The 15,306-nt window shown below is 45.5% G+C and overlaps 1 long non-coding RNA gene across 1 annotated transcript in view; it reads left to right on the top strand.

Moving 5' to 3' along the window:
* LOC144690880 (uncharacterized) overlaps positions 1-14,326 on the top strand; it is a 34,104-nt gene extending 19,778 nt beyond the window's left edge. The window contains exon 3 of the long non-coding RNA XR_013578985.1: positions 14,279-14,326. This is a non-coding gene — a long non-coding RNA (uncharacterized LOC144690880). The remainder of the gene's footprint in view (positions 1-14,278) is intronic.
* The last annotated feature ends 980 nt before the right edge of the window (positions 14,327-15,306 follow it).

Below are 15,306 nucleotides of genomic sequence, written 5' to 3'. Positions count from 1 at the left end.
TACTCGTCTCTCTTTATACTTTTTTGAGTGAAACACGTTAACAAATTAATCAATTGAAACAAAAAGCCAATTGAACAAATTCATAGCCCCAAAGGGGCACTATAACTAAAGAAAAACTTTAAAAGAACCTTACCAAATTAAACTAAAATGTTGTTTTGGGGCCAGTGAGACACTCCAGCCCCCACAGTGCCCACCAGTCACAGAGGCTTCAATTGTGCCTATGGACCCCACGTGCTCCCTCTCCAAGGATACCCAGTTGTGAATGTACCCGCAGAAGAGGGGCAGATGGTCGGGCTGGACGATCCTTCGACCACCCGCTGCCTGGGCCCGTAGTCTCTCTTTATAAGTGCTCTAAGTACTTAATTAAACAAGGCCCTTAACCTGTGTATCTGGACAATATAATTAACATACCATTAAAAACACATGTTTTTATGGCTGCAGATGTGAATCCAGGAAGGTAGATTACCTCCTTGTTGCCAAGGTCAAGAATGAGCAGCTGCAGAACACTCAGGAGTGAGGGTTAATAGCCGGATATTGTGATCTATATCAGTACAAAAGACACAGGTAGAAAGGGGGATGAAGTCTTGCAGACAGATTTACGAGCCCGGAAAGAGATTAACAAGCCAGACTTCAAAGATAGTAATTTCTAGATTACTCCGATTGCCACTGCTAGTGAGTATAGAAATAGGACAAAGCTGATGAATGCGTGGCTGGAGAGATGGTGCAGGAGGGAGGGCTTTAGGTTCCTGGGACATTAGGACCGGTTCTGGGGGTAGTGGGACCTCAACAGGTTGCACCTCACCAAAACCAGGGCTAATGTGCTCACAGGACAGTTTGCTAGTGCTGTCAGGGATGCTTTAAGCTAACATAGCAGAGGGGTGGGTACTTGGCTGTACCATTAGGAAGGATAAACAAGGTGCACAAAGGATTGGAAAAAGCAAATAGTACCAGAGTAAGAAATAATAAGGTATTAGGTGGGGTCAGACTAAGAGGGAATACAATAATGTGTAAATTAAGTTAACTGTGCATATATGTAAATGCATAGCATGCTATATAAGGTTGGTGAGCTGCAGGCACAAACAGCCACATGGAAAAATGAGGTTCTGGTGATAATGAAGATCTGCCTTAAAAAGGGTGGGACTAGGTACTAAATATTCCTGTATACAGGAAAAATAGGAAAGAAATAAAGATAAAGGGATAGCTGTAATGATAAAGGAGGATAGTATAGTGCTGTAGAGAGAGGATATTCTGGAGGGGTCAAGGACAGAATCTATTTGGTTAGAGTTAAGAAACAATCAACGTGCCATTACAATAATTTGTGTATTTTATAGGTCACAAACTAGTGAGAAAGATATAGAGGAGCAAATTTGCATGAGGATTACAATTATCCTAATATAGACTCAATTAGTAACAGTGTAAAGGGCAAAGAGGGGAAAAAGTTCCTGAAATGTGTTCAGGAGAATTTTCAGTATGTTTATGGCCCACCGTGGATGGAGGCAGTCTAGATCTGGTTCTGAGGTGGGTCAAGTGGATGAGGTGTCAATTAGGGAACAGTGATCACAATATTACATTTAGGTTTACCATAAGAAAGGACAAGGAGCAATTAAAGTAAAAAAAAATGCTAAATTGGAAGAGGGTCAATTTCAGTGGGGTGAGAACAGATCTGTCCTTGGACAATTGGAAACAAAAATTGGCAGGAAAAACTGTATGGCATAATGAACTGACTTTAAAATGGAAATGATTTGGGTACAGCTGAGGGGCTGTAAACTTCCATTGGGGGAAGAGGTAGGGCAACCAATGCCAGAGCTCCCTGAATGATTAGGGAGATAGAGTAAGATGAAACAATAAAGGGTTTTACAACAGTTGTCAGCTGAATATAGGAAATTCAGAGTGGAAGTGAAAAGAGAGACAAAGAAAGAGTATGAGGAGATGGGCAGCTAACATAAAAAGAAATACAGAAGTCTTCTACAGACATATCGCTAGTAAAAGGGTAGTAGGAGGAGGGGTGGGGCAGATTAGGGGCCAATAAGAGGATGTATCAACATCCTGGGCTTTGACCAGAAAGTAAAGTAGAGCAGCCATATAAATACTCTGGCTACAAGAGTGGGTCATAGGCTGGGAATTCTGCAGAGAGTAACTTAACTCCTAACTTCCAAATCCTGTCCACCCATCTACAAGGCACAGGTCAGGCATGGAATGGAATATTCTCCACTTGCCTGGATGAGTGCAGTTCCAACAACTGAAGAAGCTTGACACCATCCAAGATAGAACAGCCCACTTGATTAGCACCCCATCCACCATTTGAACATTCACTCCCTCCATCATGAATGCACAGTGGCAGCAGTGTGTACCATCTACAAGATGCTCTGCGGTAGCTCGCCAAGGCTTCTTCGACAGCACCTTCCAAACCCATGATCTCTGCCACCTAGATGGACAAGAGCAGCAGATGCATGGGAACACCATCACCTGCAAGTTCCCCTCCAAGCCACACACCATCCTTATTTGGAGCTATATAACCATTCCTTCACTGTCGTTCAGTCAAAATCCTGGCCTCCCTAACAGCACTGTGGATGTACCTCACCGCATGGACTGCAGTAGTTCAAGGAGACAGTTCACCACCACCTTCTCAATGGCAACTAGAGATGGACAATAAATAATGGCCTACCCAGGGATACCCACATCCCATGAATGAAGAGAAACAATGATCCACACATGGAGGCAGAGGGCACTCATTCTTCTGAACTCCAGCGAATATAATCCTAACCGACTCAATCTCACCTCATATGTCAGTCCCTCCATCCCAGGAATCAGCCTGGTAAACCTTTGCTGCACTCCCTCTATAGCTCCTCCGATAAGGAGACCAAAACTGCACATAATATTCCAGGTGTGGTCTCACCAAGGCCCTGTACAATTGCAGCAAGACATCTCTGTTCCTGTACTCGAATCCTCTCGCTATGAAGGCCAACATGCCATTTGCCTTCTTTACCGCCTGCTGCACCTGCAGACTTACCTTCAGCGACCGATGTACGAGGACACCCAGGTCTCGTTGCACATTCACCTCTCTCAATTTATAGCCATTCAGATCATAATCTGCCTTCCTGTTTTTGCTACCAAAGTGGATAACCTCACATTTATCCACATTATACTGCATCTGTCATGCATTTGCCCACTCACTCAGCTTGTCCAAATCACACTGAAGCATCTCTGCATCCTCCTCACAGCTCACCCTCCCACCCAGCTTTCTGTCAAATGAGTTCTTTGTACTATGTTTACTAAGGAACAAGATTCTGCCAAAATGACAGTGAACAAGGATAATTGAAAACAAAAACAAAAATAAAAATACCTGGAAAATCTCAGCAGGTCTGACAGCAGCTGGGAGAGGAATACAGTTAACGTTTCAAGTCTGTATGACTCTTCAACAGAATTAAGGAAAAATAGAAGAGAGGTGAAATATACGCTGGTTTAAGGGGAGGGTGGGACAGGTAGAGCTGGATAGAGGGCCAGTGATAGGAGGAGATTGCCAAAATATGTCATAGACAAAAGGACAAAGAGGTGTTGACGGTGGTGATATTAGCTAAGAAATGTGCTAATAGGTGACATTAAGGGTAGAAAGCAGGATGAGCAAGGTACAGATAGCCCTAGTGGGGGTGGGGTGGGGTGGAAGGGATCTAAATAGGCTAAAAGGTAGAGATAAAACAATGGATGGAAATACATTTAAAAATAATGGAAATAGGTGGGAAAAGAAAAATCCATATAAATTATGGGAAAAAAGGGGGATCGGAAAGGGGGTGGGGATGGAGGAGAAAGTTCATGACCTAAAGTTGTTGAACTCAATATTCAGTCCGGAAGGCTGTAAAGTGCCTAGTCGGAAGATGAGGTGCTGTTCCTCCAGTTTGCGTTGAGCTTCACTGGAACATTGCAGCAGGCCAAGGACGGACATGTGGGAATGAGAACATGGTGGAGTGTTGAAATGGCAAGCAACAGGGAGGTTTGGACCTGGAAAAATGTATTAATTTTGCTTCCAATTTCCACCCCTCCATCATTTTCACATGGTTCATCTCTGACACTTCCCTTCCCTTCTTTGACCTCTCTGTCTCAATTTCTGGCGATAGTCATTACAAGCCTACCGACTCCCACAGCTACCTTGACTATAGCTCCTCACACCCCGCCTCCTGTAAGGACTCCATCCCATTCTCTCAGTTCCTTCGCCTCCATCACATCTGTTCTGATGATGCCACTTTCGAAACCAGTTCCTCTGACATGTCTTCCTTCTTCCTTAACCAAGGTTTTCCACCCACGGTGTTTGACAGGGCCCTCAACTGTGTCCGGCCCATCTCCCGCGCAACCACCCTCACACCTTCCTCTCCCTCCCAGAACCATGATAGGGTTCCCCTTGTCCTCACTTATCACCCCACCAGCCTCCGCATTCAAAGGATCATCCTCTGCCATTTCCACCAACTCCAGCATGATGCCACCACCAAACACATCTTCCCTTCACCCCCCCGGCGGCATTCCGCAGGGATCGTTCCCTCCGGGAAACCCTGGTCCACTCCTCCATCACCCCCTGCACCTCAACCCCCTCCCACGGCACCTTCCCATGCAACCTCAGAAGGTGCAACACCTGCCCCTTTACTTCCCCCCTCCTCACCATCCAAGGGCCCAAACACTCCTTTCAAGTGAAGCAGCATTTCACTTGCACTTCCCTCAATTTAGTCTACTGCATACACTGCTCCCAATGCGGTTTCCTCTACATTGGAGAGACCAAACGCAGACTGGGCGACCGCTTTACGGAACACCTTCGGTCTGTCCGCAAGCATGACCCAGACCTCCCTGTCGCTTGCCATTTCAACACTCCACCCTGCTCTCATGTCCACATGTCTGTCCTTGGCCTGCTGCAATGTTCCAGTGAAGCTCAACGCAAACTGGAGGAACAGCACCTCATCTTCCGACTAGGCACTTTACAGCCTTCCGGACTGAATATTGAGTTCAACAACTTTAGATCATGAACTCTCTCCTCCATCCCCACCCCCTTTCCGATCCCCCTTTTTCCAATAATTTATATAGATTTTTCTTTTCCCACCTATTTCCATTATTTTTAAATGTATTTCCATCCATTGTTTTATCTCTACCTTTTAGCCTATTTCGATCCCTTCCCCCCACCCCACCCCCACTAGGGCTATCTGTACCTTGCTCGTCCTACTTTCTACCTATAATTATTTTTTATTAGCACATTTCTTAGCTAATATCACCACCGTCAACACCTCTTTGTCCTTTTGTCTATGACATATTTTGGCAATCTCCACCTATCACTGGCCCTCTATCCAGCTCTACCTGTCCCAACCACCCACACCGCTCCCCCCCTTAAACCAGCTTATATTTCACCTCTCTTTTTTCCTTAGTTCTGTTGAAGATTCATACGGACTTGAAACGTTAACTGTATTCCTCTCCGCAGATGCTGTCAGACCTGCTTAGTTTTTCCAGGTATTTTTATTTTTGTTTTTGTTTTGGATTTCCAGCATCCACAGTTTTTTGCTTTTATCTAAGGATAATTGAAATACTTGATGCCCTAAAAATTGATTAAAAAGAGGTATTAGAAAGGCTGGCTGTACTTAAAATTGATAGACTAGGACCAGGCGAGATGCATCCGAGGATACTGCAAGATGTGACGGTGGAAAATGTAGAGGAACTGGCCGTAATCTTCCTGCTTTTTAGATACAGGGAGTGGTAGAAAATTACAAATGTACACCCTTGTTCTAAAAATGTTGTAAGGACAAACTCAGCAACTACAGGTCAGCCACTTTACCATTGGTGGTGGGAAAGCTTTTCAAGACAATAATCTGGATCAAAATCAACTGTAACTTGAACAAATGTAAATTAATTAGGGCAAGTCAACATGAGCTTCTTAAAGGCAAATTATATTTAACTAACTTGATTGAGTTTTATGACAAGATAACAGAGATGGCTAATGTGGATACTGCCTTTGATGAGATGTATATGGATTTCCAAAAGACATTTATTAAGGTGCACAAAATAGACTTGCAAAGTTGAAACCCATAGAATAAAAAGGAAAGCATTAGAACGGCTATGAAATTGGCTAATTGACAGGAAACAGAGGGTAATAGTGAAGGATTGTTTTTCAAACTGATGGAAAGTGTACTGTGATGGTCTCCAGGAAACGGTATTAGAACCACTGTTTCTCCTGACATATATTAATGACCTAGGCCGGGATTTTCCGGCCTCGTTGCGGGTGGGACCCGCCGTGGGTGAAGCGGTGCCCCAGCCAGATGTCCATTGACTTGCAGCGGGACCAGAAGATCACGGCGATGGGAGGGTGCGGAAAATCCCGCCCCTAGATTTGGATTTTGCAGGAGATGACTGAAAACTTAGAAGTACTATGAACTGCAAGGAGGATAACGATAGACTTCCAAAGGACATAGACAGGCTGGTGGAATGGGCAGACTCGTGGCAGATGCAATTTAATGCAGAGAAGTGTAAAGTGAACAGTTTGGTAGGAAAAACAAAAAAGACATTATAAAATAAAGGGTACAATTCAAAAAGGGGGTGCAAGAGCAGAGAGACCTGTGGGTTTATGTACACAAATCATTGAAGTTGGCAGGGCAGGTTGAGAAAGTGGTCAAAAGGGTCTATGGGATCCTGTGTTTTATAAATAGAGACAAAATATAATAGCAAAGAAGTTATGATGAACCTGTATAAAACTCTGGTTCGGCCTCAACTGGAGTATGGTGTCCAGGGATGAGGGACTCCCAGGTACGTGGCTAGATTGGAGAATCTGGTTTAAGGTGATTGGCAAAAGAACCAATGGCAACATGAGGAAAAGCATTTCATCACAATGAGTGGTTAGGATCTAGGATGCGTTACCTGAACGTGTGGTGGAGGCAGATACAACTAGGCTTTCAAACTGGAATTAGATAAGCACCAGAAGAGAAAATATTTACAGGGCTAGAGGGAGAGGCAGGGAGTGTGACTAGCAGAGTTGCTCCTTCTGTGCTGTAACCACTCACTGATCTACCCTTACCAAATTCATGCTGATTCTCTAAGGATCAGCTCATCATTATGTGCTCATTCACTGGGCAGAACAATACGGTGGGGGAAGTGTGGGGGGGGGGGGGCAGATGTTGGTAGATGATGCCCTCCCATGTTGGCATGGAGTTGACATGTTCCAGCCATAAACCGCTGTGGGAGGGCTAATGTGGGTCGAGTGGGACTTCCACCCCTGGGGCGAATGTCTCACCCACTGGAGCTGCTGGCCAATCAGATTAGCTGTCAGCTCCATCAGTCCAGCAGGGCCAGGAAAGCATCAGTGGCCACTGCCGGGACTGCAGAAGGAAAAGAAGATCAAGGCCCATCGATCCCCCAGCAAGTAAGTCTGGAGCCTTGGGTCGGGAGGGTCTGGGTAGGTTAGGTAGAGGGGCAGGGGGTGGGAGGGGGTGGTTTTAAGGAAGGGACCAGGTAGGAAGGAAAGGGTGATTCAACCTAAGGGGGGGCCCACCCCGTGCTCAGCTAAGGGAAGCCCCCGAAGAGTGATTCCCACCCTTTCTTCCCACCCTTTAAACATTAAAGTTTTTTTAAAAATGGGCCTCCCACTCCCACACTGCTGCCCACACCAAATGTTTTACGGTGTGGGCAGCGTATTATCAGGGTCAATTGGCTCGATAATAGGATTAATTGACCCTTAATTGTTCATTTAAATATAGTGGGTGGGCTGCTGATTTCGGCACACACCCCCTCCCCTGCCCCCTGTATTAAGGAGAAGTTGGGTGCGAAGGTGATGGGATGGGTGCTCACCGCACTTTACGTGCCTCCGCCCCACCCCCACAGGAACCATGCTATGCCTGCTGGGGGCACATAAAATTCAGCCTACTGTGTCTCTGATTCCAGTAACTTCCCCACAACTAGTATTAAAATGATGGCTCTGTTGTTGACTGTTTCTTCTTTACCTTTCCTTTTAGATAATGGAATAGTGTTTGTAATCTTGCAACTCAAAGGCACATTTCCTGAATATGGAGAACTTTGCCAAATCATGACTAACACATTTGCAATTCCCTTACCTATTCATTTCACTGCTCTGGGACCATCAGGTCCCTAATTAACTTCATTATTATTTTTTACTGGATGCAGGGAAAAACTACCCTGCTGATGGATTGCTCATAGAAGGATAGTCAAGAGAAAAGGGAGGCCATTCAGCTCCTCATGCCTGCTCTGCCATTCAATTATCTCTTGGCTGATTTGCACCTCTACTCCATTTAAATGCACGTCTCCCCAATCACATGATAATCTTGATTTAAGTGAAGACTCAGACAAAGAGTTGAACATTGGACCCTCACCTGAAAAGCCTGAAGTCCTACTAGCTGAGCTCCCTGGTTATTTGTACAATATGACTGAGGGATAGAAATAAAGTGCAGGATTTCCTGGAGGGCCTCTGAACCCTGCCGAGGGCTTCAAATGGGTCATGTGTGGGAAAAAGTCACTCAGTGTGATTTTCCCCCAGCGACCAATTAATGGCTAGAGGTCAGGCTTGATGTCCAATTAAGGACGGCGGGCAGGCTCTCGAAGCTGGTGGGCCAATCAGAGGTCTTCCTGCTTGAAAACAGCAGCCATGGCAGGCAAGTGAGGGGGCCAGCACCCCAAGATGGAGGACCCATTCTTTAATATTTTCAAAATTTAAATAAAGACGGCCTTTGCAGCTGGGTCAGCTCTGTGGGGAAGGAGCCACTCTACATGACAGCCTGCGTCTGCTGATGCACCCCAGCTGACAGAGAGAGGGCCTCTAAACCTGTCTGCTATGTTGGTCCCTGGTCATCCACCAGCAGGCCACCTCCAGGCAGCTAAACTGTCCCCCTCCCTGGCCCAGGACCCCCCTCTTGAAAGTCCCAGCCAGCCTCCTATAATTGGCCATGTTAATAAAATGAATCAGCTACACGCAACCACTGCCTTACACCCTAATCTCACCTCTGGGAAAATGGCCCAGGGATATAATGGAGCTGAGAAATCAGCCATTGATGCTATTTTTAACGCTGCCTGCCTCCACTTCCAGCTCCAATGGGGCTAAAAATCCAGCCCAAAGGTATAGGGCAGGATATTGACTTCGGCGAGTGGGGTTGTGGTTTTGGGGGGCGGGGCCCACTCACCGACGCATAAAATGATGCGGGATGATGTTGGGCGGAACTCCCGATGTCATCCCGCCCCATTTCCATTTTCAGGTCAGCGGGGGTGCAGCCAAATCAGCTGTGCACCCGCCGACCTGTCAATGGCCTATTGAGGCCATTGGAAAACTAATAGAAGTAGTTAAAGGACCTGCCCGTCCAACCTTAAGGTTGGCGGGCAGGCTGGGAGCACTGGCGGGCATTAGAAAAAGCATAAAACTTCATCCACGGGCGGGGTGAGGTTTCATGTAGGTTTTTAAAAATTTAATAAAAGTTGAATTAAAAGTGATGGACATGTCAGGGAAATTTTATATGTCTATATTTTACATTTTTGAATTTGGCGCTGATCTCCCTGAGGCAGAACTTATCCTCAGGGAGATTAGTGCACTCTTTCCTGCGCATGCACTAAAGAACGCACTCTCGGCTTAGAGAATCCCCCCCTGCCCGCGCAGGGGGCGCATAGCGCTTCCTGGCGGACGTCATGTTGGGCAGGCCTTAATTGGCTCGCCCACTTAAAATGGCGGCGGGCCCCCGATTGGGGACACCGATCGGAGGCGTGCCTGCACGCTCCCGCTCCTGAATTTCCCCCCCCTAATGGGGGGAGAATTCTTCTCATAGGCATACTGAAGGATTGGAGGTAGAGGGAGAGACACACTGGGAGATTTAAATTCAGTGATAGATACACTGAGGGATTTTGATGGTGTATAGGTACGGTGAGAGGAGATGGGAAATGGAGAGATGGACCGAAGGTTTGGAGGTAGAGGGCTAGATACACTGAGATTTTGGATATAGAGGGTTATACATGCGGTGTAAGATTGGAGATTGATGGATAGATACTGAGAAATTGGATATAGTGGTAAGAGACCCCGAATGTTTGAAGAAGGACAAACTCGGTTGTTGTTTCCAACCTGGTAACTGTGTTTTCAGTGCTGGGCACAGCTGCAATGTAATTTACCCTGCGGCTATTTGCAAAATATTTGAGCCCCACTCAGCAATCCATGATGCTAACATTCAGTGAAAACGTGTTCCATGCGTTGCATTAAATCCTTCATCTTGATAAGCTCAAAACAGCAAAAGAAAGTGTGAGAAGCAACAAGAAATAAATTGTTCGTGGAGTGGAACATTTTGATTGAGGTGATTGATGTCGAGTGAGGAGGTTTCCTACTGTCTGCGTTGTTGGGGTCATATCCTAAGAACTTAAGAACATAAGAAATAGGAACAAAAGTAGAACATTCAGCCCCTCGAGCCTGCTCCACAATTCAATAAGATCATGGCTGATCTTCTTGTGTTTCAATTTCCACATTCCCATCTAACCCTGATAACCTTTGATTCCCTTGCCTAACAAGAATCTATCCACTTCTGCCTTAAAAATATTCAATGACCCCGTCTCTACCGCCCACCATTTCATTTTGTTACTGAATGTAAGGATAGTTTTATTCACTGCATTTTTGAAACTAGCATTTGTTTAATTTTGCTTTTGGCCTGCCTCATACATTCTACCCTCTGTAAAACTTGAGGTTATCCAAAACCTTGCTGCCTCTGTCCAAACTCACACCAGGTCCCATTCACCCATCACCCCTGTGCTGACTGATTTACATAGACTGCTGGTTAAGCGACACCTTGATTTTAAAATTCTCATCCTTATTTTTAAATTCCTCCATGATCTAACCGCTCTCCATTTCTATAATCTGCTCCAGGTTTCCAATGCTCTGAGATATCTGCAGTTCTCTTAATCTGGCCATTTGTATACCACAGGTTTTAATTGCTACACCACTGGCAGCCAAACATTCAGCTACCAATTCCCATGCTAAATCTCCTTCTCTCGCTACATCACTCTCTTTCTTTAAGATGCTCCTTAAGACCTAATTCTTTGACTGAGCTTTTGCATCATCTGCCCTAAGATTTCCATATGGTTTTTTCTGGTGATTAGGTGGGGCATTTCTGGCTGGGCCAGCATTTATTGCCCATCCCTAATTACCCTTGAGAACTGAGTGGCTTGCTAGGCCATTTCACAGGGCATTTGAGAGTCAACCACATTGCTGTGGATCTGGAGTCTCATGAGGGCCAGAGCAGGTAAGGACAGCAAACTTCCTTCCCTAAAGGACATTAGTGAACCAGATGGGTTTTTACAACAATGGTTTCATGGACATCATTAGACTTTATCAAACTCAAATTTCCACCATCTACGTGGTGGGATTCAAACCCAGGTCCCTAGAGCATTACCCTGGGTCTCTGGATTACTAGCCCAGTGACAATACCACTACATCACCACCTCAGTATCAAATACGATTTGATAATCTTCCTGTGAAACATCTTGGGATGGTTTACTACATAAATACAAATTGTTGTTGCTGATATTTTATATCTTTCTCTAGCTCTACAATGCTATATTTCTGATGACACTTATTTTCCCCTTCTCCCTTTTGGCCTCTGGGTCTGCCGGTTCTTTTTTTCCATTTATTTGCACTTTTATCTGCTCTCGTTTTCAGTCACATTCTACTCTCTGCCACAATCACATTCTCTCAAATTCTCCCTCATATCCTGCCTACATTCTCTAGTTGTTATTTCTGTTATTCTCATTTTCTGGGTCACATTCTCTTTTGTTCCTTTTCTCTTACATTCTCTCTGTCTTTCATACGTCTCCCTTTTTTATTCTTTTTCTGCCTCTTAGATTTTCTTTCTCTTTCGTCTTTTTCTCCTTTTCCACTTTAACCCTATCTCGCCACCTTTTAAATGATTTCTCTCTCTTTCCTTCCTGTTCTCCATTTCTGTCTAAGTGCTCCTTTCTCGGTACCTCCTCCTGATGCCCCATAAGTTCAACTAGCTGAGAATCATTGACATTGTCTCACATCTTACCAGTCAGTGCAATGGCAACTCAAAGTGCCAATGCTACATGACACCTTGCTGCCAGATTCAGGTTTTGCAGTAAGAAAATAAAATGTGATCCTGTATGTCTGTTACACTATCTGAAGAATGATAGAATTGCTGGGTTAAATGGGTTAATATATATTTTTCTCAAAAATGAAGCATACACCAAGAGTATGTCCGAGCACATCACCTCTCCAAGACTCCCTGCAGTGCATTGCCTGATGAAGTGTAATGACAGCTACATTTTCACATCTGTGTAAACTGATTCCATTAAATATTCATCTTTTTACTCCTACAGACACTTCCTGAAAAATAATTACCAGGGTATTAAGTATTTGTCAATAATTTAAGCAATTCTGCCTCAACATTAAAGCTACAATATATTCCATTAAGCAACAGGAGGATCTCTGTCCTGCTGAACAGACACATCATCATCATCAATGCATGCAGCCGGCTAATTAAGAATATGTAAATTCCACAACAACAAGTAATTCTGGATCTTATTTACTCTGCAAAAATTCACACATCAACTTAGCACGAGATTATAGTTCATCAGTGATGGGGAAACACTCTTTGTTTATTCAATTTATTTACACTGTGAAGGTCCCATCAAGGTTGAAAAGCACATGAGAGAAGAGGAGCTAAATCAAGATGAGGTGATGAGGTGGCACCAAGTTTCAGTTTTAAAAGTCTGTCAGAGGAAATGAGGATTGTGGAGCTTTACGCCTGTGGTGCTGAAAAAGAGAGTGAGTGTAGAAGATGGTGCCTTGAATTTGATTTTCTTCTTCTCCTTAGGCAGTTCCTCAGGAACGAGGATGACTTGCTTCCACTCTGATTCTATGGGTTCTGAAATGGCTGATAAGTCCAATGCATGACCTGCAGACTCTGCCACATGCGGAGCAGCCCTAATCCAAGGTGGCTCCTATGCAGACAGCACCCTAGGGAGCTCCTCACTATGCCCATCTGCCCGTGGCCATCTACAGCTATCCACTGCCCTTTCTCCACTCTAAATGCTCATTTGGGGGAGATGGTGGTGTCATGGTAATGTCACTGGACTAGTAATCCAGAGGCCCAGGCTAGTGTTCTGGGGGCAAGGGTTCAACATGGCAGCTGGTGGAACTTTAATAATCTGGAATTGAAAAGGTTGTCTCAGTCATGATGACCATGAAATCATTGTTGATTGTCATTCCTACTTGGTCTGGATTACAAGTGACTCCAGATCCACAGCAGTATGGTTGACTCTTAGCTGTCCTCTGAAATAGTGTGACAAGCTAATCAGTTTAATGACAATTAGGGATAGGCAACAAATGCTGACCTTGCCAGTGACACCCACATCCCATGAAAGAATAAAAAAGACTTCTGCTGATTTGATTTTAATATAGTGAGGATAGAGGAAGAAGGAGAATGGAGGATTTAGTTAGAACTCAGAAGGAGAGGAAATGCCACAAGTCACCAGTTTTAATTGTGAACTAAACTGATTTTAAAAAGGGCTAAGTTTTGAGAAAGTAGGCTGAAACCTTGGCTATAAAGTTGTGTGCCTGTGAATTTTTGACAAGTGCTTCTAGCAGGCAGGAATCCATGCTGGAAACAAAGAGACCAGGATTTTATCAACAGCGTGTCATTTCCGACTTTGTAATAGGAACTGAGTGCTATTTCTGCTTTCTCTTTTTTTGCCTTTTCCCAAGCGATTATAATTCAAATTCTAAGTGCCAGAGGCATGCATGCAAAACATGTGCAATTTAGCAGTGGAGTAGATTCTCATTGGTAAAACCTACTGTCAGCTGACAATGCAGCATCTACGGGCAGCCTATTAAAGAGCATCACTGTGCATCACTGCCAGGACAATTCACCACTGGTTGAGAATAGCATAATCTTTGCAGAAATGTCTGCCTGTCACAGCAACCCAACCCCACGGCCCAGAGATGCCTCCCTGCATGTTCTCCTCCGGGCTGTCAGGGAAAGGCGGGAGGTGAAGATGGCATAAGAAGGTCCTCCCTCCTGTCTAAGGTGGCTTGGACAGAGGAGGCAGAGGAGATGAGCAACTGAACCTGGGTCCAGTGCAGAAAATTGTTCAATGGCCTTCTCCGATTTGTAAGGGAAAGTGCCAGTGTCACATCTTCAACAGGAGTTTCTCATGGGGGATGCAACATGTAAATGACAGGGTAGTATGTTATGCTGGGGATGCATGCAGACAAAGGGATTAGGTGTCACTTGACATGTCACTAATTCTGCTCCTTGTTGTGCAGGATAAGCTCACCCACAACAGCAGGGAGAGGAGACAGACAGGAGGAGAGGTTCCAGACCTGAGGATGAAGTCACAGCCACTGAGGATGAGGTGTTGGAGATCATTGGTGAGGAGGGAGCACAATCAGTGTCAGATGGTGAGGCTGGACCAACCAGGAGCAAAGGGAAAGAGGCAGTCATCCTGTTGGTGGCAATGGAAACACGGGATGGCTGTGATGAAATTTGAAGGCTCAAACTGTAATGGTTCTTAATCTGATTCTTTTTATTCTCCACTACAGGTCATCACCATCCAAAGGCCAGGCCTCAGCCAAGACAGGAGCCCAAAGACTTCACCCCTGGGGACGAAGCAACCAGTGCCCCATAGTCAACTGCCTCATCATCAACCTCTGCCGGCACAGTTATAACCAGTCCGGAAAAGGTTCACGTGTAGATTTGGGAGCACAATCTGATGCACACACCACAGACACATCCCAGGAGCTGAGAGAGGATGTGACAGCCAGGTCCCCAGGTGATCAGCGGACCACTGGTGATCAGGCCCCAGCTGAACCCCAGGCTGATGATGGGCCTCTAGTCATGACCTCAAGAAGCCTGCAAAGGCTAAGGGAAAATATGGCGGATTGTGCACAGCTTTAGGTGGGGTGTGGAGGAGTCCATGTAAGCCATGAGTTCGACCATGTTCCAGACATTTGAGCCCATGACTTCATCCATGGAGAAGATGGTGACTACCATAGAGAGCCAGGCTGAGCCTTCGATCCATATGTGTTCTGATCTGCATTCCATCATTCTAGCCATGGTTAGGTGAGATGGGGATGAGGCACCTGGACCTCCCTCCAGGAGCCCCTTCCCCTCAGAGGGACAGGAGGTGCCATCGTGCACACAGGCACAGGAGGAGTGCATGCCAGCTACCCTAGGGCCATCACCTCAGGGCACCTCCAGTGTTAACGTCTCCTCATCTCTTCCACCAATAGCCCCAGAAGGCGAGGCCAAGGCAGACGCCCTTGTATCAGTGCGGGAGACCCCCAGTAGGCTG

The sequence above is a fragment of the Cetorhinus maximus genome, chromosome 2, assembly GCF_964194155.1.
Source record: "Cetorhinus maximus chromosome 2, sCetMax3.hap1.1, whole genome shotgun sequence".
Taxonomy (NCBI): Eukaryota; Metazoa; Chordata; class Chondrichthyes; order Lamniformes; family Cetorhinidae; genus Cetorhinus; species Cetorhinus maximus.
This window is presented reverse-complemented; position numbering and strand designations above follow the sequence as displayed.